The 23,415-nt window shown below is 51.9% G+C and overlaps 1 protein-coding gene across 2 annotated transcripts in view; it reads right to left on the reverse strand.

Annotated features, from left to right (window-relative positions):
* The window catches only part of TNPO1 (transportin 1), a 1,741,771-nt gene that overhangs the window by 1,580,536 nt on the left and 137,820 nt on the right, over window positions 1–23,415 (reverse strand). The gene's annotated exons all lie outside the window — the stretch shown is intronic.

Below are 23,415 nucleotides of genomic sequence, written 5' to 3' on the forward strand. Positions count from 1 at the left end.
TAATAATGAGTACTGTATAATGATACCGAGTTACAACTATTGAAGACGAAGTGAACCTGATAAGGTGAGCTTTGGAGAATGTGGTGAAAATTAGATAATTACAAAAAGCATAGGAGGTGGCTCGTGACATGAAAATTGTTGTTTGCATGTTGTTACAGCGACTAAGCTAGACCAAACTGGTGGATAGATTCTATAAAGATAACTTACAGCTGAATTGGTACGTTAGATTATGATAATATATCATTTTATTCTGGATTACTTTGGTTATTACTGATTATGTTCATTCTGCACTGGGTGATTTCTGTTTTATGCTTGGCATTAGGGTCTATGTGAGATGTCTTTCCTATACTTCACTTTTACTTGGTGGTTTTCTCTTTAAATGAGAATAACGTACCTTGTGTATGGAAATGACCATATCTAAGATGTAAATATTGTAACCCTACAGCCCTGAAGAAGTCTCTTGTCCAAGACGGACTAAAGACGAAACACGTGTAGGCTGGCTGTTTTTGGAATTTATTGAAGAAGAAATAAAGACAAAGACTGAAGAAAAAAGGAGAATACTATTTGTGGACTGAATTTGATTTTTGAGTGCTCGGTGGTTTATTCGTGAATTGTCGGATCAATTGATCTTGTTGGAGCCAAGGCAACAGGCTCACATCTACCTGGAGCACCGAACTTACTTTGTTGGTTTAAACTGTCCTTAATTTGCTGTGCGCTCCAAGAAGTTGTTGTCAATTGGGTGTATGAGTTTGAAAACAGTCTCAGAAACACACCAATTTGTCTTCAGCAGAGCAAAAGGTATGCACTCCAGAGTCTGCAGCTATCAAAAGCACAGAAATGCTGTAATTCTTCACACATATCTCTCATGTCACCCAATCAAAACTCTTCCCTCACTTTTTTTCAAATGAAAACCCTTCCCCCCTCTGCCATTTCATGCCTTTTCTGCATGGCAACCACCTCTTGGAAGACTTCTGGTGTTTGCAAGTTCACACACCTTTGTTGCAATTGAACTCTGAACTCTCAGTGCACCTGCATATCCAGTGCATTCTTTCATTTAATGATTTTTTATTGACCATTCAAAATACATCTTTCAAAGAACACATCCGTGCACCCTAACTTTCTGTTTTCAGCAATCAAAATCCACCAATCACTGTTACTGCTTCATGAACACAGAAACTCCACAGTTTTTTTCATTTTAAACTCTCATTTTTTCAACTGCCATTTCATTGCCACACTTCATCTGACTGCAGGAGAACCTTCTCTCACCATGTTTTCTGTCTGGATTGTTGGACATAGTTATATTCACTGGGCTCAAAGGTACGTTGAAAACAGGAAATTACCTAACCTCAATTTACAAGATGTGGAAATTAAGTGGTTTGGCCACAGAGGATTAAAATGTCACCAATTGATACCATTGGTGAAAACCTTTATGCATTTGCCCAAACCTGACCTGTTAATTGTGCACTGTGGAGGTAATGACTTGGGCACTTTGACTGGTGTAGGTCTGGAAATGCTTTTAAAGGACACCTTTGAGCAATTAATGGCACTTTTTCCTCAGACTGCCTTGGTATATTCAAATATATGCCAAAGACAGAAATGGAGGTGGTCGAACCAATTTTGTCCACAAATTGAGAAGTCGAGGAAGCATGTAAACAAATCTGTTTCAGCTTACATGAGAGACCATGGAATGGGCTCCCTGTACAACAATAACTTGCGTTACTACATGCAAGATATCTACAGTGGAGATGGAGTTCACTTCTCAGATGAGGGCAACAGAATTTTCACTCTGAATTTAAGAATGTGCATTGGTACCTACTTATAAGTACCTAAATGTACCATAAACCCAAAAGCTCTTCTCAGAGCTACCCTACATCTGATCACTCGCAATTATTATTTTACTCTAACATTTTTCACTAATTTTCAACAAAGTACGCTCCCTGGGGCGCTACCCGGTACGCGAACCGGGAGCTAACCTCGCGAAATTTTTTAAAAAAATGTTTTTTTTTTCGCACATATGGGCCTCCTCAGCCACCCTCACAAAACCTAGGGGGTCAAGATAAGTCTACCGTGCCCCCTTCTACCTATTCTGAACATTATTTGACCTCCATCTTGTATCTTAATTCGACCGAAACACAAAATGGTGGACTCCCGTTACGCTTAAGGTTCGCGTACCGGGGCGCTCACCGGTTCGCGTACCGGGTCGCTCCCTGGGAAGCGCACCATCAAAAAAGGTGGGAAAGTAGTTCACAGAAAAGCCACTGGAGACAATTTCACCAAATATAGATTAGCTCATACTACATACCAATCCCTACCATTTTCACAAATTTGATTGGAATTCCATTTAGTCATTTAGCCTGTAGACCTCTCTAAATACCCTGAGGTAAATTACTTCACAAAACACATCTGAAGTGTTGGAATTGACAACCAATGAAAATGTTACTTTCATTTTCTACTTTTTTTACCTGACATTTCATTGGTTATATACCTGAATATATAGAAAGGAAGAGAAGAAAACACAGCCATTTTGACTACTACTTCTTGCTGTACATTTCAATAGTATTTTCACTAATTCCTTCAACTTCTTTCTAAAGGTAAGTTTTTATTTTTAAAACTGAAGTATATTGTGCACTATAAGTTAATATGGTAAACTTTTTCTGATAGATATATACTATCCCTCTGTAGTAGTTATAGATTTAGAGAGACTTCTCTGTTATAGTTATGGATGGAGTTAGGCTTCTCTTGTATAATTATGAATTTACTTACGTTAAATCACATACACTTTTTTAAATTCCTACTTCCACTCTGATACTATACACTGCCCAAAGATAAATTCACTGATAAAAAATGCCTATCTAAAATTATTCCCAACATTGCCCTATCTCTACTAATATATATTTTTTTAATCCAAATTTCAGGCAAAATGGAAGGCGAAAACCAAGTTTCTTTTGAAATGGACCTGCAAGAGAGCAGCCAAGAATTGATTGATACAATTGATCAAATTGACATTGAATTTTTCGATGAAACTTGGGACAATGAACTACTGCAATGTGTACAAGCAGTAGATAACCTCCTTGCAAATGAGGACATTTTACACCCTCAGAGACTACAATGTATATTCCATGATAATTATGAAATTTCTGACAATGAAATGTTAGGAAGTTTAATAAATTATGAAACGCAATCACAATAAAAAAAAATGCTTAAAAAATAAAGAAAATAAAAAATAATCAACAAAACCAACAATCAATTAACATACTGCATTTGAAAAGTCTCATTCTTTTTTCATTGTAGTACGCTGCCCAGAACGCTTCCCGGTTCGCGTACCGGGCGCTACCCACGCAAAAAAAACAAAAAAAAAATTATTTTTTTTGCCCCGCGGGGCCCTTTTAAAGCCTCCACATTAAACCTAGGGGGTCAGGGAGGATCTACTATGCCCCCTTATGGTCATTTCCCCCTTTGTTTTGGCCTCCTCTTGTCTCTCAATCCTACCGAGAGACAAGATGGCGGCCGCTACGGACTGTTTAGAATGTTGACAGACACCGGAGAGCCAATCAGCTTCGCTACGCGAAGTTCCGGTACGCGCCCCGGTCCGCGAACCGGGGCGCGGACCGGTCCGCTGTTACAGATATATATCTTTTTTTAAACGTTAATTTCTCAAAATCCACTGGAGCACATATATTGAGACCTACAAAAGGCACATCGGGCTACCAGTCCCTACAATTTTGCCAAGTTTCATGCAAATCCATTCAGCCGTTCGGGCTAAAAGTGAGGCCAACCGCCCTATGGAAAACTCAATGTTAAAAACACGTTTTGGGACCCCCCTTTTTTCTCGACCCCCCCTGGACGAACCCCCCCCAAATTTCCAGGGGCTGCTCAGAAACAAAATGTTCCATTTTCCAGAAAATTTCAGCCAATTCCGTCCACAAACGCCAAAGTTATTAGACATAGGATTTTTTCCCTATGGGATTTTTGAAAATTCTAACTATATATACCTACTGGCGACCGCCAGTAGGTAATATATATATACACACATACGCATATATATATCTGCACGTTCTGGTCTTCTTGCCCCCTGTACTCCCAGGCTAGAGCAAGATGGATCTTGCGGTTATGCAAATCTAAGGGTTTTAGGGACTATAGAGAGGTGTTTAGATTGCTAAAATATGATTCCTCTGCTTTGGTTGTGTTCGCGACCTCTAGATACCGGTCTTCGATGTGGTGTACTAGAGGAGCCAAAATTAAATCGCATCTTGCCCTAATTGATTTTACACCCCCTTGAATTTACTTGTGATCTGTAACACACAACTACCCATATTATGTCTGTATATAACCACCTGTTTTAATTTCTCATGCTCACATATTTTTACTTTTATTGTGTATATAAAGTTTTTAAAGTTTTTAGTGCTGGCCAAACTGTAAATTTATCAATGTGTTCTGCTTTTATGGTTTTCAACCGATAATAAAGCTTTTTTGAATATATATATTATACGGAGCCTCGGGAGTGCGGCCGGAGGCGAGGACGGCACGAAGAGACGGCCCAGAACTCAGGCCGCGAGGGTCGCGGTGACAGACCCGTGCCGGAAGCGTCTTAGAGCGGCGCGGTCCACCCGGCAGTGACGGTGGGACCCCGCCCGAATCTCCGACGGGGCCCGGCAGTGCGGGAACGCCCGGTGTCCGGGCGCCGGAGCACCGGACTCGGCGTGGAGTCGCTACGCAAGGCCAGGGACGCAGCCTCTCAGTGGGCCCCGGCGGCGCGAACCTCCCCCAACCCGCCGATGTTCGAAGTCGGAGGGGCGGGCATATTGGACAGACCGCTCGGCGCACCGGGGGACCACTGACCCGCAGTGACGAGGCCCCCGGAGTGCGGCTGAGGGTAGTGGGGGCACTGGGGTGAGGCCGCTATTGGCCAGGAAGCGGAAGCAAGACCTGGGGCGGAGCAGGTCGCCCTGCGGCGAAGAGGTGACCCTGGCGCAGCTCCCGGTGGACTCGGCACCGAGCGGACAGCTGAAGGCGGGGAACGGCTGACCCAAACGCAGGACCCAGCGGTGGTCCTACACGCCGGGCCGAGGACGGGACCTGCCAGCGGTGTGACTCCGACCCCAGAGTGAGGCAGGAAAGCAACGGACCCCGCTGGAGGAGTCAGTGGGGACACGCGGCCGAGACCAAGAGGCCTACAGAGTGCGGGCACACCTCGGACACAACGCAGGTACACCACCGCGTGGACACAGCAGACCCGGATCAACTGTACTGGGCGAACCGGCCCCTCCACAATCAGCCTGGGGACGGCCGCCCACCGCAGCAGAGAACCCAGGGGTGGGCCAGACCCCGCCGCGCCCGGCTAGAAAAACCTGGTGGCTGGTAAGCAAGGAGACGACTGCCCGGCCCAGACTCAGACCCAGGCGAGGAACGCAACAGACATCGGAGGTGGTGGTGCGGCGGGCCGGGCTGGACCGAGGAGCCTTGGGTCTGTGGACGACGGGTACATCCCGGGTGTGGACGAGGCTGGGAGCGGGTGCATTCAAGGGCAGGAGACGGGTCGGCCTGCCGGTGGTAGGCGCTTAATGCACCAGGCGCCTGAAGAGTCGGCGCAACCGGTACGAGTGGAGAGGACAGTGGTGGAGCGTGGGGCCACTCGCCGGAGGACTCTTGCTGCGGCCGCCGTGGGGTTGACGCCAGCTGCTTCCCTACGTCAAGGAACCTAGAACGAGCTGAGAGCCCTGAGGCGAAGGTGAGCGGACCACCGGGACCCTTGGTGGTATTGCACCGGACCCAGGCCCCATAAAGGGTCGACCCCCCGGACAGGCGGTGACCCCGGAACGACTGATCAGCGCGGCTCCCAACAGTGGGATACGCCACTTAGTGCGTAACCCCCGCTTCCAGGATGGCTGGCAACAGAGGGGGCAAGAAAGGTGAGCGGACATTGCCGGAGATGCTGCATAGAGGCCCCACGAAACAAGATAAGGGACAGCATTTACCGGGCCCCTCAAGCAGCACCCAGGGGGCGGAAGGGGGGAACCTCCGGTCACCAGATCTTTCCTGGAGTCTCTTTTCAGTTAACTCAGGGAGGATTTTCAAGCGCTGAAGCAGGAAGTGGCCGGGGAGGTTCGGGAAGTGTGGAGAGACGTCGATAGCCTAGGCGAAAGGGTGGCCACTGTGGAGGAAGCAGGGCACACTCGAGACGAGGAGATCGCACAGCTGCAACATGAGGTGCTACGATTAGGGGGCGTGGCTACGGCGCTGATGTAGCTGGCAGCGAGTCTCCGGAGCTCCTCCGCTCCCGCTTCGCGCCATAAGAGATCCTGACCCCCGGCTCGGCCGCCGGACCCCCGGACACGTAGGAGGGGGTCTAGTGAGCGCTGAGGCGGACTTTGCGAGCCCTGGTGTCCCCGTGGCTGCCGAGGACGAGCGCTCTCGCATTTCCAGGAGCGCCCGGAGCCATGGGCGCCCAAAATGGCGGCCGCGATCCCTGCCCGCTGAACCAGACTGCGGGACCCTGCGGGCGGCGGGGAACACCGGAGGTCGGTGACGCATAGCCGCGCTGCTGCGGGAGCCCCCCCGGTGCTGGAGGAGTCAGGGGGCTTCGCCCGGCGTGGAGGCATTCGGGGAGTTTGGTGGCCGGCAGCGCGACGGGCTGCCTGACCCCAAGATGGCGGCCCAATTGTGACGGGGCACTAACGGAGATGCGGCCACACTGAGCGGAGATACTGCCCTGCTGCTGTGGGGGTCCCCCCCTGGTGCCCCGAGCCCGGGAGACCGGCACAAGAGTCACTGGAGGGCTGGAGGCGACTGGCCCCGAGGCGAGACGACCGGAGTGGTGAGTGCCCCAAAATGGCGGCTGTGACCCACAACTCCATGTACTGAGGCAGAGAGCTGGTGGCGCCGGAGTGCCTGAGAGGGAGCGCGACACGTACGGACTGGGACCTCGCCTGGTGGGGGCTTAGAGGCGCAGGCGGAGCTGAAGAAAAGTATCACCTGAACAGCTAGCGGTGGGGGTCTGATTCCTGCCCGGGGGGGGGCGCGCCTGCGCGCCGCACACTGACCTGGCCTTGGTGCTTGAGGGCGCGAACCCGGCCTGAGACGCCCGGTCTGAGCGACGGACTGGAGCCCTGGCTGGCGAGGGCTTGGGGGGCACGGGATCGACAGACTGAGGCAAGACCGGAAGGAGACCTGGGAGTGCTCTAACTTACTGAAGACCACCGCTGGGATACACGGACATTCCCGTCCGGCAGAATGGCGCGAGGAGGCAAAAAGAAGGGCTTCGACACGCTAAAACTGGATGACCCGGGTCACCTAGTGGAGGGGGATGCGTCGGAGTCTGGAGCGAGCAGCTCGACCGGCCAGCGAGATCCATCCTTGAGCGACATAATGCAGGCGATAGTGGCGTCAAGGGAATCTCTCGAAAAGCGTATGGACACCATTGGCACGGACCTGACGCTATTGAAAGATGACCACAGAAAACTGAAGGAGAGGGTAGCGACCTCGGAGACAACCCTGAAAGATTTACCGGGAGATGTGGCTGCCCTGAGAGCGTCATTGACGGAGGTGGCACAGAAGGTCCGGGTGCTGGAACTCAGGGCTGAGGACAGTGAAGGGTGCTCCAGACGTAACAACCTACGCCTCGTGGGAGTTCCGGAAAAGGCCGAAGGAGAAGATGCGGTCGCCTACCTAGAGGGATGGCTGTGGGCCGAGGTGGCACCAGAGGGACTTTCCCAGTTTTTCGCCCTAGAACGAGCTCACAGGGTCCCGGCGCGCCCTCCCGAGCCGCGGAGGCCGCCGCGTCCAATCGTGATGCGCCTCCTGCACTTTCGAGATAGGGATCACATCCTCCGTAGAGCCAGAGACCTGCCGGACCTGAGAATAGATAATAGCAGGGTCATGGTCTTCCCGGACTTCACGAGAGACGTGCAAAAACAACGGGCCTCTTTCCTGGCGGTCAAGCGGAGGCTTAGATCACTGCAGCTGCCTTATGCCATGTTGTTCCCGGCTCGGCTGCGGGTCATAACTGGAGATCGTTCCCACTTCTTCAACTCACCGCAGGAGGCTTGGAGCTGGTTGGATGCCAGGGGGGAGTCGGACGCGAGCGCCCCTCCAGCGACCTCGCCTGGCAGACGCTCCGCTGGGACGACGCCGCCGCGGAGATCTGGCTCCCCGTCGAGATGGCAGCAGGAAAGAGCTAAGGCGGTGCTGGCGGTGGCGGCCATCAGCCAGGGAGGCGCCAGCCCCGCCAGCGGCACATCGGAACAATCGAAGATCAGCGCTCCCAGTCCTGGCTCCAGTAGTGGTCAAGATCTCTCAGAAACGGACATGCCGGTGGTGACTCCCCAAACGGCGGACGGCATCTTTGGCTGATGTGGACGGCGAGCAGTTGGACACATTTGTAAGGTACTGGGATATGGGTGGGAGCAGCCTCCGGACGCTATGCAGTAAGATGCGGAGACCGCCTAAGGTTCCTCACTGATGTGGGGGGGGGGGGGGGGGAGGTAGAGCGGGGGGGGGTTTCCTCCTGACCGTTCCGAGGGGTGCAGGGCGGGGGGCTTCGGACCTGCTTAGGTAGGCGTACTGACCACACTAGCCCTATTCACTTGAAGTACTCTTTCGTTGCTTGAGTTTGGATGGGGTTTCCATGTTGGATGTCTGTCCGGGGGTGTGGGAGTTGGGGAAGTTTCTTTGATCAGTTTGAGGGGGGTATGGGGGTGGGATTCAGGCGTGCCAGAGGGGTCACTGAGAGCGTAGATGAAACACAATGGGCTCTGCAATGGGACCCGACCTAGGCTACAAATGTCTCACGTGGAATGTAAGGGGGATGCACACGATGCAGCGGCGCCACAAGATCCACTCCTATTTAGTCAGGCGGGGTATTCACTTCGCCTTCCTCCAGGAAACACACCTGCTTGACAAGGAGGGTAAGGCGCTACAAAAGAGGTGGAGGGGACAGGTCTACCACACTGGATATTCCGCATATGCCAGGGGGGTGGCCATCTGGATACGGGCGGGGGTACCTTTCCAATGTACACAACACCTGATAGATCCGGAGGGGAGGTATGTCCTGGTAAGGGGCAAACTAGATGGAAGGGACCTTACTCTGGGATGTCTATACGCCCCGAACGTGGACCAACCTGCGTTTCTCTCCTTATTGTCCAGAAAACTGGCCCCGTTTCTGGTGGAGCCCTTGCTCCTTGGAGGGGATTTTAATAGCGTAACCGACACCACCCTGGACAGGTCGCACCCCCCCCTGCCCAATGCACCGGCTGGCAAACTAGCACTTGCGCGCACTGCTTGGCAGAACCGTTGGGGCCTGGTCGACTCATGGAGGGCTAACCATCCCTCGGACAGGGACTATTCGTTCTTTTCCGCTCTCCATGAGCTACACGTTCGCATCGATGCCTTCCTGTGCTCTCAGGGCGTACATACAGAGGTGTGCCACAGCGAATACCTCACGCGCACGATCTCGGATCACAACCCGTTGCTGTTGCACTTGGGCTGGTCCCAATACCGCCCGCAAATCCCTGCCTGGAAACTACGCCCGGAGGCGCTGGAAGACCGTCTCTTCCGCACAACAATAGCCTCGAACATCGAGGACTACTTTCAGACCAACGCGGGCACAGCGGGCTCGGTCACGATAGAATGGGACGCCTTCAAGACGGTGGTAAGGGGCCGATGCATTGCGGCAGCGTCGGCTGTTCGGAGAACGTTGCTAGCTGACATCACGAAGGAAGACGGGAAATTGCGAGACCTGGAGAGAGCGAGACCTGAGCGACCGGACACACATGGGGCACTTTTGGAGGCGCGGGAAGCAGTGGCGGCGACAGTAGAGCGCCTCAGGTGCTTCGACTACAAGGCCTACCTCACACGCGCGCACTCGGAACGTGACAAGTCGGGAGCTCTTCTGGCCTGGTTGGCCAATCCGGCTCGTCGGAGCTCGATCATTCTTGAGCTCAGGGACCACTCGGGAGTGGCGCGGTTTGATCAGGAGGGGATCAATGGGGTGTTCTACGATTACTACACGGAGCTCTACCGCAGTGGGATACTACCATCGGCGGAGGAATTCCAGGGTTTTGTAGAAGGCCTGGACTTGCCTGAGCTGGATAGAGAGGACGCGAAGCTGCTCGGGGGCAAAATCGAGGAGAGGGAGGTGAGGGTCGCCATTAAGAGCATGGCAAGGAACAAGACGCCGGGCTCAGACGGACTCCCAACGGAGTTTTATAACACGTATATCGACCTCCTGGCGCCTAAACTGACAATGGTCTACAATGAGGCGCAGAGGCTGGGCAGCCTACCGACGACCGCTGGCGAAGCACTCATAGTCCCCCTACTGAAACCGGGAAAGCAGCCGTGGGACAGGACCGCATATCGCCCGTTGTCCATGCTCAACCTAGATTACAAGATCTTGAGTAAGATCTTAGCGACGCGCCTGCTCCCCCACATGGCCTCGCTGATCCACGCGGACCAGTCCGGCTTCATCCCGGCCCGCAACACGGCGCTTAATGTGCGACGGCTCCTGCATGTGTTGGAGGCTGACACCTATGACGGCGATGAAGCGGCGGTGTTTGCTGTAGACATGGAAAAGGCCTTTGACAGCCTGGAATGGACTTATCTTTTCCATGTTATGCGCACGATGGGGCTGGGCGATGGCTTCGTAGATTGGACGGAGCTGTTATATCGAAATGCGACGGCGAGGGTCAGAACTGAGAGAATCATCTCTGAGATGTGTGCAGTGAGCAGGGGCACCCGCCAGGGATGCCCTCTCTCTCCCCTATTGTTTGCCATAGCTGTCGAGCCGCTCGCGGCAAGGGCCCGACTAGGGCGGGCGTATCAGGGACTAGATGTGTATGGACAGATACACCACATAGCCTTGTATGCGGACGACCTATTAATGTTTCTGGCGGACTCGGGTGACTCTCTGCGCGGTGCTAAGGTCCTCCTGCAGTCACTGAGTAGGGTGTCAGGGCTCCGGGTAAACTGGGCAAAGTCATACTTGTTCCCAGCTCGACCGCGCAGAATATGCCCACAGCCCTCGGAGGGGATGACATGGGAGGGAAGGAGCCTGCGCTACCTCGGGACCTCGATATTTCACGACAATGCGGATATCCTGGAGGGGAACGTCGGTTCGGCAATCAGACACGCCAAAGAGAATTTTGAGTTTTGGAGTACACTCCCGTTGTCACTCATGGGGAGAGTGGCACTCCTTAAGATGGTGACCCTGCCACGGCTACTTTATCTTTTTAGGACCCTCCCGATCTGGATCCCGGCGGGCCTCTTCCGACGCTTGAGATCGTTAGTAATCGGCACTGCCGCATGGGGGCTCATGGCACGGCCTGGGGGATTGGGAACAGCAAGGACTCAAGTCCATGGGGGACCTCTATGAGGACGGGGCGATGCTGCCTTTCGACATACTGAGAGACCGCTTTGAGCTGCCGGGGGGGGATTTCCTTCTTCACGCAGCACTGACATCGGCAATCCGTAAGCACTGGAAGATGGGTATGGCGGAGCCGCCACTATCTCTGGGATGCCAGTACGTGGTGATGATGGCGGGAACGGTCAAGGCAGTCACGTGCCTCTACAGGCGCATGGTCTCGGAGACTGTTGCTCCTCTGCTGGCCCTGAAGGCGAAGTGGGAGGCGGATCTGGCGATGGAGATCCCGGACGAGGCGTGGACTGGCATAGTGGCGCGGGCCCGCAACGGAACGCGCAACGCTAGATTTCAGCTGATGCACTTCTATGTCCTACACAGAGCCTACCTGACACCTGACTAGTTACATAAATACTTCCCTACTCACCCGGCGACCTGTCCGCGATGCCCGGCACCCTTAGCTGATTTCCAGCACATGTTCTGGTCCTGCCCAGAGTTGAGTCCCTTCTGGCGGGAGGTAGTGGACACCCTGAGGGAGGTCACGGAGAGGGACTTACATCTATCCATAGCACACTGCATCCTGCACTGGTTCCCACACACATCGAAGAACAAGATTACTAGCAAGTTCTTAGACCTGGGTCTGCTCCTGGCGAAACGGGCCATAACATCCCAATGGAAAGCGAACAGGGGCCCAGTAGTGGGGAGGTGGAAGGCTGAGCTGCTTAAATGGGCCAGGTGTGAAGGAGAACTCCGCATGCAGGCCGCACTTAGAACAGATAATGACACAGCGATTGAGAAGGCGTGGGAGGGGCTGATTTTGGACCTCACACTGTTGGGCCTGGAGGAGGAGGACACCCCGGCACATAGCCCTGCCCCGGCGGACCACTTGCCCGGAGAGGTGGCGTCCTAGGCTCCCTCCTTTATTCCCCTGCTTCCTGAGTGAGAACTACGAGTCAGGAGGAGGAGCCTAGCTCGCGGCCGTAATGGTCGCCCTTTAGCTCGGCTACCGCAGCCCTCCGTCCTGATTGCCTATCCTGTCTTCTATCCTGTCCGGGGACGACACATTTTTGGGGCATTGGAAACATAACGGCTTGTTTGTACTTACCATCCGACCCCGGGGTCTCGGTGTGCAGTGGCTCCGGAGTTGTGGCCTCTGAGAGATCGGGGCCTCTGCGAGACTTGGACCGGGACCTGGCCGGTGGGATCCGACGGCTCTCGGCCCCGGCCGAGAGCGAGAACCAGTGTTGGGAGCCGATGGGCGAAGATCCCGGCGATCCTGACCCGGGCCTGCCCTGGTGGCCGCGCGGCCGACGTGGGTGAGAGGCCCGGGGACCTGAGTCTGTGAAGGGGTCTCTCCCCCCGCTGCTTTGTCCGGCGGCCCTGGTCCTCGGGGCCCGGACTCCGCTTGATTGGGGCACCGGTGCTGGTGCTGGCGGAGACCCGTCTTGGGCGGACATCCTTTTGGCATCGAGGCCGCCCTTGCTGGGACCCCCGGAGCTTGTAAAGTCTTACATTTGAGAACTGTTCTTTCCGGGGGTCTTGGTGAGCGGCGATTGGGCTGATTCACGAAATGGCGGCCGACCCTCTGAAACGAGAATCACCCTGTGGCGGCGGGCCCGTGTTGCCTATTGGTGTGGGGAGCGGATCTGGTGGACGTGAGCTGACGGTCAGAGATATCCTGGAAGCCCTGAGATCCCTACACGCTTCCCTGGCCGTCTCGGTGGGTACGCCACGATCTGCCGCCATTTTGGGTGGCCATTTCTTCTTGTCGCCCTCTTGTTTCAAAGACTCCATTGCCTCGCCCCCCTCGATTGACTTGAGTGTCTCCGCCACTGATCGAAGATCGTGTAGTGTGTCGGTGACTTTGGGGCGCCCTGCTTTTCAATGTTCGGAACCCGGGGACTTGGATGCTGTACTGCGACCCTGTTCGACATTGTTGCCTGAAACTATTGGTGGACTGCCTCCTGTGCCTGCTTCGATGACTTTGCCTGTGTCTATAATCGGGCCACCTCGCCCGCTCCAGTGGCGCAACTGAACTCCTGTTTTTCATTGCTCGTGCTGCGATATTTGATGCATCGATACTTTCTGTTTGGACTATTGCTCCCTTGTGGATCTATCTACCCCCCACGTAACTATGCTAGTCACCATTCCACTCGATTATATGCTGATTTAGTATTTAGTATGTGGTTTTACATTGCCATGTGGTGGGTGGGGTTTGTTGCTCGAAAGGGTTGGGGGTGAAATGTACGACTTCCGTTTGATTCCCGGTATACGATTTAGTAGCATAATTGTTTTTAATCGTGGAAAGGTGGGAGGTCCCCTTCTCCTAATGTTTTGTGGCATGTGATGGGGTGTCGTCCTGGTCTGTTTTTGACTGTGCTTGTCTGGTTGGGCGGAGGGCTGCGGCCGCCCGTTCGGATTATGTTTATTCTGCTCCTCCCTCTTGTTTTCTTTTCTCCGCTTTTGTTGCCTTTTTGTCTCTTTCTTCTTTCTTACTTCTCGCTATATTTCGGGTTCTGGTTTAGGGCGACAGGCACGCTGTTTGAAGGGTGGGCCATAGCCTTCTACAGGGGTGCAGGGTGGGACGGGTGGGTTGGGCTCTACTTTCTGTTTGTCTTCTGGTTCTATGGCCCTTTTGTGTCTCTTTTTCGTGAGGCCGCGTCTGTCCCGGCCTCCTATGGTGTGTTTCGGGTGGGGGGTGTGGCGTCGTTAATCCTCCTGCTATGTTTCCGCTGTCTTTCTCCCCGATCGCCATACCCCCACTTGGGCCGCTACTCCTTTTGTCTCCTGTCTTCCCGCCACGGGGGGCCTGTGTCGGCGTGTCCTCTTCCTTTCGTTCTTCATATTTTCTTTTTATTGTTTTATTTTGTCTTCCCTCCATTTTCCTTTCCCTTCCTCTTCCCCTTCCCCACTTCGTCCCCCCCCCCTTTTTTTTCCTTCCTGTGTCCCAGAGGTTACTATGACGGGCTGGTTTTGATGCATTGTTTTTCCGATCCCTCTGTTCTGGCTTGGTAGTGTCTTGGGTGGCGGGCATGTTACGAGGATAATGCTCAGGGGCTGATTGTGTTTCACGTATCCTGATTTTCTTGAATGCATTGTATTGTCCCCCCGATATTTTGCCCCCATGCCCCCTTATTAATGTTGAGGTTGGTTTGGGATATCGGATGCCTCCGTATTGAAAGTGAGCCTGTCATATGTCTTCTCCCCATATTATAAAATTAAGCCTTATTTACTCCTGTGTTTTAGCCCTTTGGTCTCTGTATCTCTTTTCCCCTTCTGCGATTATACGGCCTCTGCTTTGTATTGATTGATTATGTAATATTTGCCTGGTGACTCCTGATTATCTTGCACATTGCGGCCGGCCGGCTTGGTTGTAGGCCTCGACTTGTCTTTCCTTTTGATGTCAATAAAGGTTTAAAAAAAAAAAAAAAAAAAAAAGAACTACGAGTCATTAGTCGGATACTCCTGATGGGCTACTTCGGGTCTGCATTGGTCGGGATGACTGATCTTGCATTGGTGGCGAGCTGGCACGCCTGGGAGGGTGGGGGGTGGAGTTGGGGGAAGGGGGGGGACAGTTCGGGAGGGGGGGGGGAGATGGGGGGGTCAGGGTGGGCTGGGGGGATGAGAAGCCCTTGCTTCGGCATGTCTAAGAAAGGATCTTCCTGCTTTCTCTAGGTTACGCGATACGGGGAGGGAACGTGAGGATTGAAAAGCAGCACTGTCATGCTTAGGAAGCTGGTACCAACTGTTCTGTAGGATTCCGTCGCACGCACATATTTCTCTGACATTGCGCTGCTCGACCTCCTGGGTGTGAGCGAAAGAGCTGTGTGACACGAATGTTAATAACTTGTGCAGAGAATGCTTACCAGCAGAAATGACTCATATGATGTAAATGTATCACTATGTTTGCTGCAATAAAAAGATATTTACAAAAAAAAATGAGGTGCTACGATTAAGGGATCAACAACTTGACCTCCAAGCGCACAATGAGGACCTCGAGAACCGGTCCCGGCGCAACAATATCCGGGTCTGGGGAATTCCATCTATGGAAGAAGGTGAGGACGTTGCTGGATACCTGAGAGACCTGTTCAGGGAGATACTGGGTGAACCGGAAGATTTCCCTATCAGAATTGACAGAGCACATAGAGTAGGCATGGCGCGTCGGGCCTCGGCGCCACCTCCCGATATCCTGGCCATCCTACCGGACTTCCCTTTGAAGGAGCGGATCCTCCGTGAGGCGGGAAAGCAGCAGTCCTGGCGTTTCCGGGGGCACCAGGTTGCTCTCTTTCAGGATTTATCGGCAATCACGCTCCAGAAACGCAAAGCATTCAAGATAGCAACAGACTTCCTGAGGGAACTCGGTACGCAGTACTCCTGGGGCCACCCCTTCCGCCTCATCTTCCGATGGAACGGAACTCTGCACCAGCTTCCCTCCAGGACACCTGCGGAGTGCTAGGAATCACCGCGACGGATGAAGATGCGCCCACTCCTCGCCGCAGACGCACCACCAGAGACGGTTGGCAAACGATCCCTGAACGGCGATCCTCTACACCTTCCGCACGACCAGACTCCCCTACTATCCGAGCGGAAATGGACAACGCGGTGCGGGAGGTGGCCAGAGACACGGCATCTAGTGATACTGCACTGACGGCCTGAGAGACCTCCGGGGGGAGATCGACACAGCTTCCTTCACAATGCAGGTTCGGGGGTCCTGGAGGGTGGGGGGGTTTCGGCGGGTGGGGGCGTAGTGGCTGGACGTCCACTTGGATAACTTAACACAGACTTGTCCTCTGAGGACTGGACTGGGACAATGGGGTTCTGGGATAAGTTGGGGGGAAGGATTGGAGGGGAGTAGGACAGTTGGGGTGGTTTCGAGTTGGGGTTGAGGGAGGAGTGGCCAAGGGGGGGGTTGAGGGAGTTTTGGTTGGGAGGAGGGGAACCGGGAGGGGAGGGTGGGTCGTCCAGTGTGCTACGCAGGATGCTCGAATTGGGAGGGGAGGGTGGGTCGTCCAGTGCACCATGAAGAATTCACTCATTCTAGCGGCGCTCATGCACCTCGCTCCACTCCAGTGGAGACTCGGCGCTTTCACTTTCAGTAGGTCTTACGCCTAATACGACTCTTAAGGTGGTGACCTTCAACGTCAGGGGCCTTAACAACCCGGTCAAGAGACGAGCGGTGTTGTCTCTCCTAGAGAGCACCCACGCAGATATCGGTCTTCTTCAAGAGACCCACTTACTGGCCCACGACTCCCATAGGCTGCGCTCCAATAAATTCCCGACACAATTCTTTTCTTCTAGCAATACTAAGACAGCGGGAGTAGCAATCCTAGTGGCCCAACATTTCAAGGGGGAAATCCTTCACAAACACGTAGAACACAAAGGCAGGCTATTGGCGTACAGGTTTAGGGTTGGGGGAGTTACCTTTCCGATTGGTTCCTTGTACAGCCCTAATGACCAACAGGACCGTTTCTTACGATCAGCTATGGTGGACGTGACAGCTTCACAAGATAGGCACATTATCATTGGGGGAGACTTTAACATGGTCTTCGACTCGGCCCTGGATAGATCCGCCCAACGCTCCCCGTAGGTCGGTAAGTTCTCGGCCGGGAGTAAGGCATTGTTGTCGGAAGTGGACCTACACGACCTATGGCGTATCATACACCCCACTGACCGGGAGTATTCTTACTACTCCCACGCACACAAAACATATGCGAGGTTAGACCATCTTCTGGTCACAACCCCGGTACGTGCTCTGGTCTCCTCGTCCGAAATGGGAGTGATATCCTTATCGGACCATGCCCCGGTCATCGCCGCGCTCTGTCTGCCGCCGGTGTCCTGCCCTCCTAGAGTCTGGCGCCTTAGGGATGCACAAGAAAGTGGTGGTTAAGCGTATAGAGGATGTGATCCGGGATTATCTATCACACAATAACCCCGATACCTCCCTGGCGACACAGTGGGCGGCCTTGAAGGCAGTCCTCAGGGGAGAGTTTTTGGCATCTCCTCAGCCGAAAATAAAGAACGACAGGCTAAGAGGGACAAACTCACTCAGCGGGTTCGCGAGCTCGAGCAGATACACCACCGGACGGGAGCCCCCCGGATTTGGAGGCAGCTTAAAGAGGCGAGGAAACTCCTAACGGCCCTGGACCGAGCGGAGTACGCGGCGCTTCGCCTGCGCCATGCCTACTACGCTGGGGGGGACCGCTGTGGCCGCCTACTAGCCAACAAGCTCCGAGTGACGCACCAACGCCAGATGGTGAAGGAAATCTGTGACCCTACAGGGGCGACGGTCACTGAGGATGCCCATATCGCCGAAACCTTCCGCAGGTTTTATGAGGATCTCTACACCGGGGATCCCCCGGATGAGGCCGCGACGGTGTCATATCTGGACTCGGTTGTCCTCCCATCCCTCACCCCTACACAGGCAGAACACATGGAAAGAGACATTCGGATTGAGGAGGTGATCTCCGCCATCGCCAAACTTAAGCACGGCAAGGCTCCGGGACTGGACGGATATACCTCTTTTTTATAAAACGTTTTGCGCGTCGCTGGCTCCGCTCCTTACCCGCCTATTTAACTCGTTTGTCGCTCCGGGGGCCATCCCGCCTGACCTTTTGAGGGCCTCTCTCACGGTCATTCCCAAGCCGGGGAAGGACCGATCGCAATGTGGCTCCTACAGACCGATATCTCTTTTAAATGTGGATCTTAAACTGTACACCGGGATCCTCGCGGCCCGATTAGCCCCCCCCACCTACCGGGACTTATAGACTCAGATCAGGCCGGATTTGTCCCATGGCGGCAGACGGTGGATAACACCAAGAGGATTGTCCATCTCATAGAGAAGGCCTCCCGAATCCCTGGCGAGAAGATGATGTTAGCGGTTGACGCCGAAAAGGCGTTTGACCGGGTTCACTGGCCTTATCTTGCACAAGTTCTACTGAAGGTGGGTATAGGAGAGAAATTTCGGTCCATTATCCTCAATTGTTATAAGTTCCCGACCGCAGTAGTACGGGTGAATGGCTACAACTTGCGAAGCTTTGACATCGAGAGGGGTACTAGGCAGGGGTGCCCGCTCTCACCCCTACTCTTCGCCCTCTATATGGAGCCCTTAGCTCAACGGATACGTACCAACCAGGCGGCGACAGGGGTGAGGTTCGGGGGCTTTACTCACACCATGAGCCTCTACGCGGACGATATTATTTTGTCGTTAGATGAACCCTGGTCTGCTCTCCCGGCGTGCATTGAGGAGCTGGACTCCTTTGCTGCGGTTGCAGGCTTTAAAATGAACATGGGGAAGTCGGTAGCCCTAGATGTTTCCCTTGCACCGGCCACTAGATCTCACCTGCAGGGCATGTTCCCAATGCTCTGGTCATCAGATCTGGTACCCTACCTGGGAATCCAGCTGGCTCCCACCTAGCCAGCTATGGTGATGGCCAACTACACCGCGCTGGGCAAGAAGATCCGGGAGGAGCTGGGGAGGTGGAATCGCGGCACCCTTTCCTGGCTGGGCAGAATAGCGGTGGTAAAAATGACGATCCTGCCCCAAGTTCTGTACCTGTTCAGGGCTTTACCGCTCCAACCACCCACTGGATGGATCCAACAGACACAGGCAGATCTTTCACGTTTTATTTGGCAGGGCAAGAAGCCCAGAATGCGTAGGATGCTTTCTATGTTGGCCCCTGAGGCTGGAGGGCTTGGAATCCCGGAACTCCGCAAATATTTTCAAGCGGCGCAGTTGCGATATCTCGTAGAATGGAGCCGGTGGGAATCGGATAAGCACTGGCTTTTCCAGGACCAGGCAGTGGCGGGACGCCCCCTGCAGGAGGTGCCGTTTCTGCGCCGACCTCATAGCCCCGCAAATTTATAAGCCTCTTTCATCACCAGAGTACCCCCGCGTGTCTGGGATGCCACCAACGCCGTTCACACCCTTACCACGTTCCCGTCCCCGCTTACGCCACTGGCAGACAACCCGGACTTTACGCCGGGGATGGAGAAGGGAGCCTTTACCCAATGGGCGAGCGGCCGGGTGTCGGGCCCTGTGCCATTTATATGGCCCAGAGGGGGTTATTCCCTTTCCGCAACTGCGACGGGAATACTCACTCCCAGAGTCTGAGAGACTCCGCTACATGCAGGCCCGCACTGAGAGGTGGCTCATGACGCGTAAGACGGATAGGAAATTGATTACAGACCTCTATAAACTGTTGCAACCACCCTTTTCTCAGTTTTACAACCCGGGGAGGGAGCGTTGGGAACGGGAGCTGGGCAGGACGCTGAGCCATAAAGAATGGGAGCAGATATATTACAGGGCACGGCATTCGGCATACCACATGGGACTCACTGAAACATTAACAAAGGTCTCTACCTACTGGTACTATACACCAGAACGGTTACATGAAATCGACCGGAGTCGGGCCGGCGATTGCTGGAGGGGATGCACACAAGTGGGCACACTGACACATTCTATGGGATTGTCCGCTACTAGAATCTTACTGGAAGGAAGTGTTGGACGAGGTAGACTCCCATTTTGACACTAAACTGCCGCGCTTCCCAGCCTACATCCTATTAGGCCTCCCGAACAGCATGATGTACCCACTTAAATCCCGCAGAGGTAGACAGATAGCTATAGCACTAGGCTCAGCGGTTCAAAACATTCTGCAACACTGGCGCACCACCACACTTCCCTCTATCACGGGCTGGCTCCATAGACTGTGGCATATCCTGGGCATGGAGAAACTGTCACTCACAGTGGCGGGGATATAGAGCAATTTGATGAACTCTGGCATCCGTTCCAGTCCCTGCTGGTCACTGAATTCAGGAAACTCACTTGCCCCAAGTACCTCCGCCTCCTGAGGCTCACAGCACCTGCTGCATCGGCCACCTGATCTGACAAGATAAGTCTTTTTAGCTAAAGGTGACCTGTGTGAACGACAAGGGACGGACCTGTGCACTGGACGAAGGGAGGGGGGAACGGGAGTTGGGGTTGGGGGAGGAGTTTGGGGGGGAGGAAAGATTGTTCTATTATAGCACCGTTAAATGCTCTTGGTTATCGCTGCAGACTGGTCTGCGGTCAGACTACCCTTTTGAAGATGCAGTGTCGAGAGCGTGGCCCTAGCTGCAGAGACCTAATACCTCATACGTTTTGTATGTTTGTTCACTTGTATTGTACCAATAAAATACTTTAAACCTATATAGCTAATTCATAAATAAACAATTTCAACAGTAGTCCTTTGTTGTGGGATATTGTATACCGGAATCTAGACCACATCTTAAAGGATTAGAAATACTAAAATTCATAACCACAACGTAATGCTATTGACTGTACAGCATAATAAGAAGTTATTAAATCTAAAAAAATGTTTTATAGAACAGCGCTGAAATTCAGACAGCCCCAAAAGAACGACTAAAAGTGCTAGTGCAAAATTATCTACAAGTGCAAATCAGTGCATAGTGCAAAATTGCAGTGAAACTTGGATAAAAAGATATAAAATCACCATATCGCATTTCCAAGTTAAAAATATGGCAATTGATCAAAAGGGAGCAAAGGTAGAAAACATGTTCAAAATCATTATAATGATGATCTATATGTTCTAACACTACATTGAATCTTCATTTAAGAACATTTCATACAAAAAGATAGATATCTCTTCCAAAAACATGATTATCATGACATAGAAGGCTGGACTTTTAATGCACAGTACCCCATTACTCCAAGTGGTACTCCTGAAAAAAACGAATTACTTGTGTTCCTATTGTGCATAGGGTTACTTGGATACTGTAATCTGCCTACTATGGACCATACTTAAAAGACAGGAAGTTTTACCAGGGGCAACAGACTAACGCAGTAAAAAACAACTCATTGAAACAAATATAAAGGATACCTCAGAGCTTAAAGCAATGTTAAGGGGGATTGGATTCAGATAAAGACTAACAAGATTAATGCACCCTCCCAAAAATTAGCTTGAACAATTAAACAGAAAATAAATTTTCTCCATTTACAAAAAACAATGCAAATCTTCCCCTGTATTCATCCCTTTTGGGATCCTAGTATCGAGTAGTAGAATATATTTGCTTTACAACTGTCTGAGTTGTCTTTCTCTGTTGCCTCCCCTGATGTTTTTGGGTACCGCATCAATGATAAAATATTTTAAGTCATTCAGATTCCTCTTATGAACTAATTCAAAGTGGCGCGCCACTGGATAGCTTTCATCTGAATTGACAATTGCTCTTAGATGTTGGAGGATACGGTTAAAAGAGGATACGGTTAAAAGCTTGTAACTTGGTACTAGCAATATATTTGAGCCCACAGGTGCACTGTAGTACGTAAACCGCAAAGTCTGTGCGGCAAGTATACAGTGTTTTAATCTGTATTGGCTTAGAATCAAATGCAGAGTAATACTCACTGGTATTGATACCAAATGTGCATGCCCTGCATGATATGCATTTGTGAAAGCCAAATTTATTGGATAACCAGTTTTTATTCAATGTTACTTCAGGACTAGATTTAACCAGGGCATCAGTCATTGAGGGTGCTCTCCTGAAAGTAATGGATGGCTCATCTGGTAACATTGGGGCTAAGCTGATATCAGTTTTGAGCAGTGGCCAATGTTATTTTAGTATCCCCCTCACTTTCCTTTCCTCAGTGTTGAAGGTGGTAATGAGACTGATCCTGTCATTTGTTATGTCAGGCTCCTGAATAGTGCTGATGTTAGCAACAGTGAGGCACTCCTCTCTGCTTAAACTGTTCGCTCTATCTCTCGCCTTCTGTAACTCTAAGGGACAATAGCCTCGGGCACAAAATCTGTTAAACGCCTCTTTTTGGTAGATCTCTAAATCCAGGTCTGAACTACAGATCCGTCGCATCCTCAGAAACTCCCCATAGGGGATGCTCCTGATTAGGTGCCCCGGATGAGAGCTGCTGGCATGCAGAATCGCATTGCCTGCTGTTGATTTCCTATGGAGCCGTGTCTGAATCTTGTTATCACTAATGTAGATCTCTACATCAAGAAACTGGATCTGGCTGGTACTGATTTGCGATGTGAATCGCAAATTCAGATCGTTCTCATTGATGGGGTTAACAAAATTGATGGCTTAATCATGTGTCCCTTTCCAAATCATACAGATGTCGTCAATAAAACGCCAAAAGTGTACTATCTTATCAGAAAATAGGAAACTAAGTGACCCTCTGAGGTCACGCTCCTCCCACCAACCTACATGTAAACATGCGTGGGTGGGGGAGAAGCATGCCCCCATGGCCACCCTTCTCAGTTGCTGGTATATTTCCCTATTAAACAAGAAATAATTGTTGTTCAAACACAGTTCTATCATTCTAAGCAACATAACATTGTGTTGTCTATGAACAATGCTGCGTTTCTCCAAGAAGTATTTAATGGCATTAAGACCATTCGTATGTTGGATGCTGGTGTATAAAGTGCGGATGTCTAGAGCAATAAGAACAAAATCAGTCTCCCATTCAATATCTTTGAGTTTCGAAAGGAAGTGTCCAGTGTCTTTAATGAATGAGGGCAACGCTTCCACAAATTTGTGTAGATAATGGTCCACATATTTAGAAATTGATTCTAATAAGCTACCCTGGGCTGAGATGATCGGTCGCCCAGGTACAGGAGTAATCAGCTTATGTATCTTAGGGATGAGGTAGAAAGTGGGCGTGACCGGATATTCATTTTTTAGAAATGCAAGTTCTTGTTTGCTTAAAAGGCCTTCAAGTTTCCATTGATTCAGTTCTTTGTGTATGATGTCTTTCAAACACCCGATATCATTAAAACTTCCTTTTCTATAGCAGGTGAAGTCATTAAGATGTCGCTGTGCCTCTTCCATATAAAGGGACCGTGGCCAGATAACTGTATTGCCCCCTTTATCAGCTTTGTTGATTATCAGATTAGAGTCACTTCTGAGTTTCTTCATGAGGTTACTGTACTGCTTTTTCATGTACCTCACTCGTTTGGCCTTCCTGGATATATTACTTTGTAGTCCTTTCAAATCCTCAACTACAATATCACTAAAAGCATCAATATTATCCTTGGGCATAAGTGGACAGAACGTGGATTGAG

The sequence above is a fragment of the Lissotriton helveticus genome, chromosome 2_1 (assembly GCF_964261635.1).
Source record: "Lissotriton helveticus chromosome 2_1, aLisHel1.1, whole genome shotgun sequence".
NCBI lineage: Eukaryota > Metazoa > Chordata > Amphibia > Caudata > Salamandridae > Lissotriton > Lissotriton helveticus.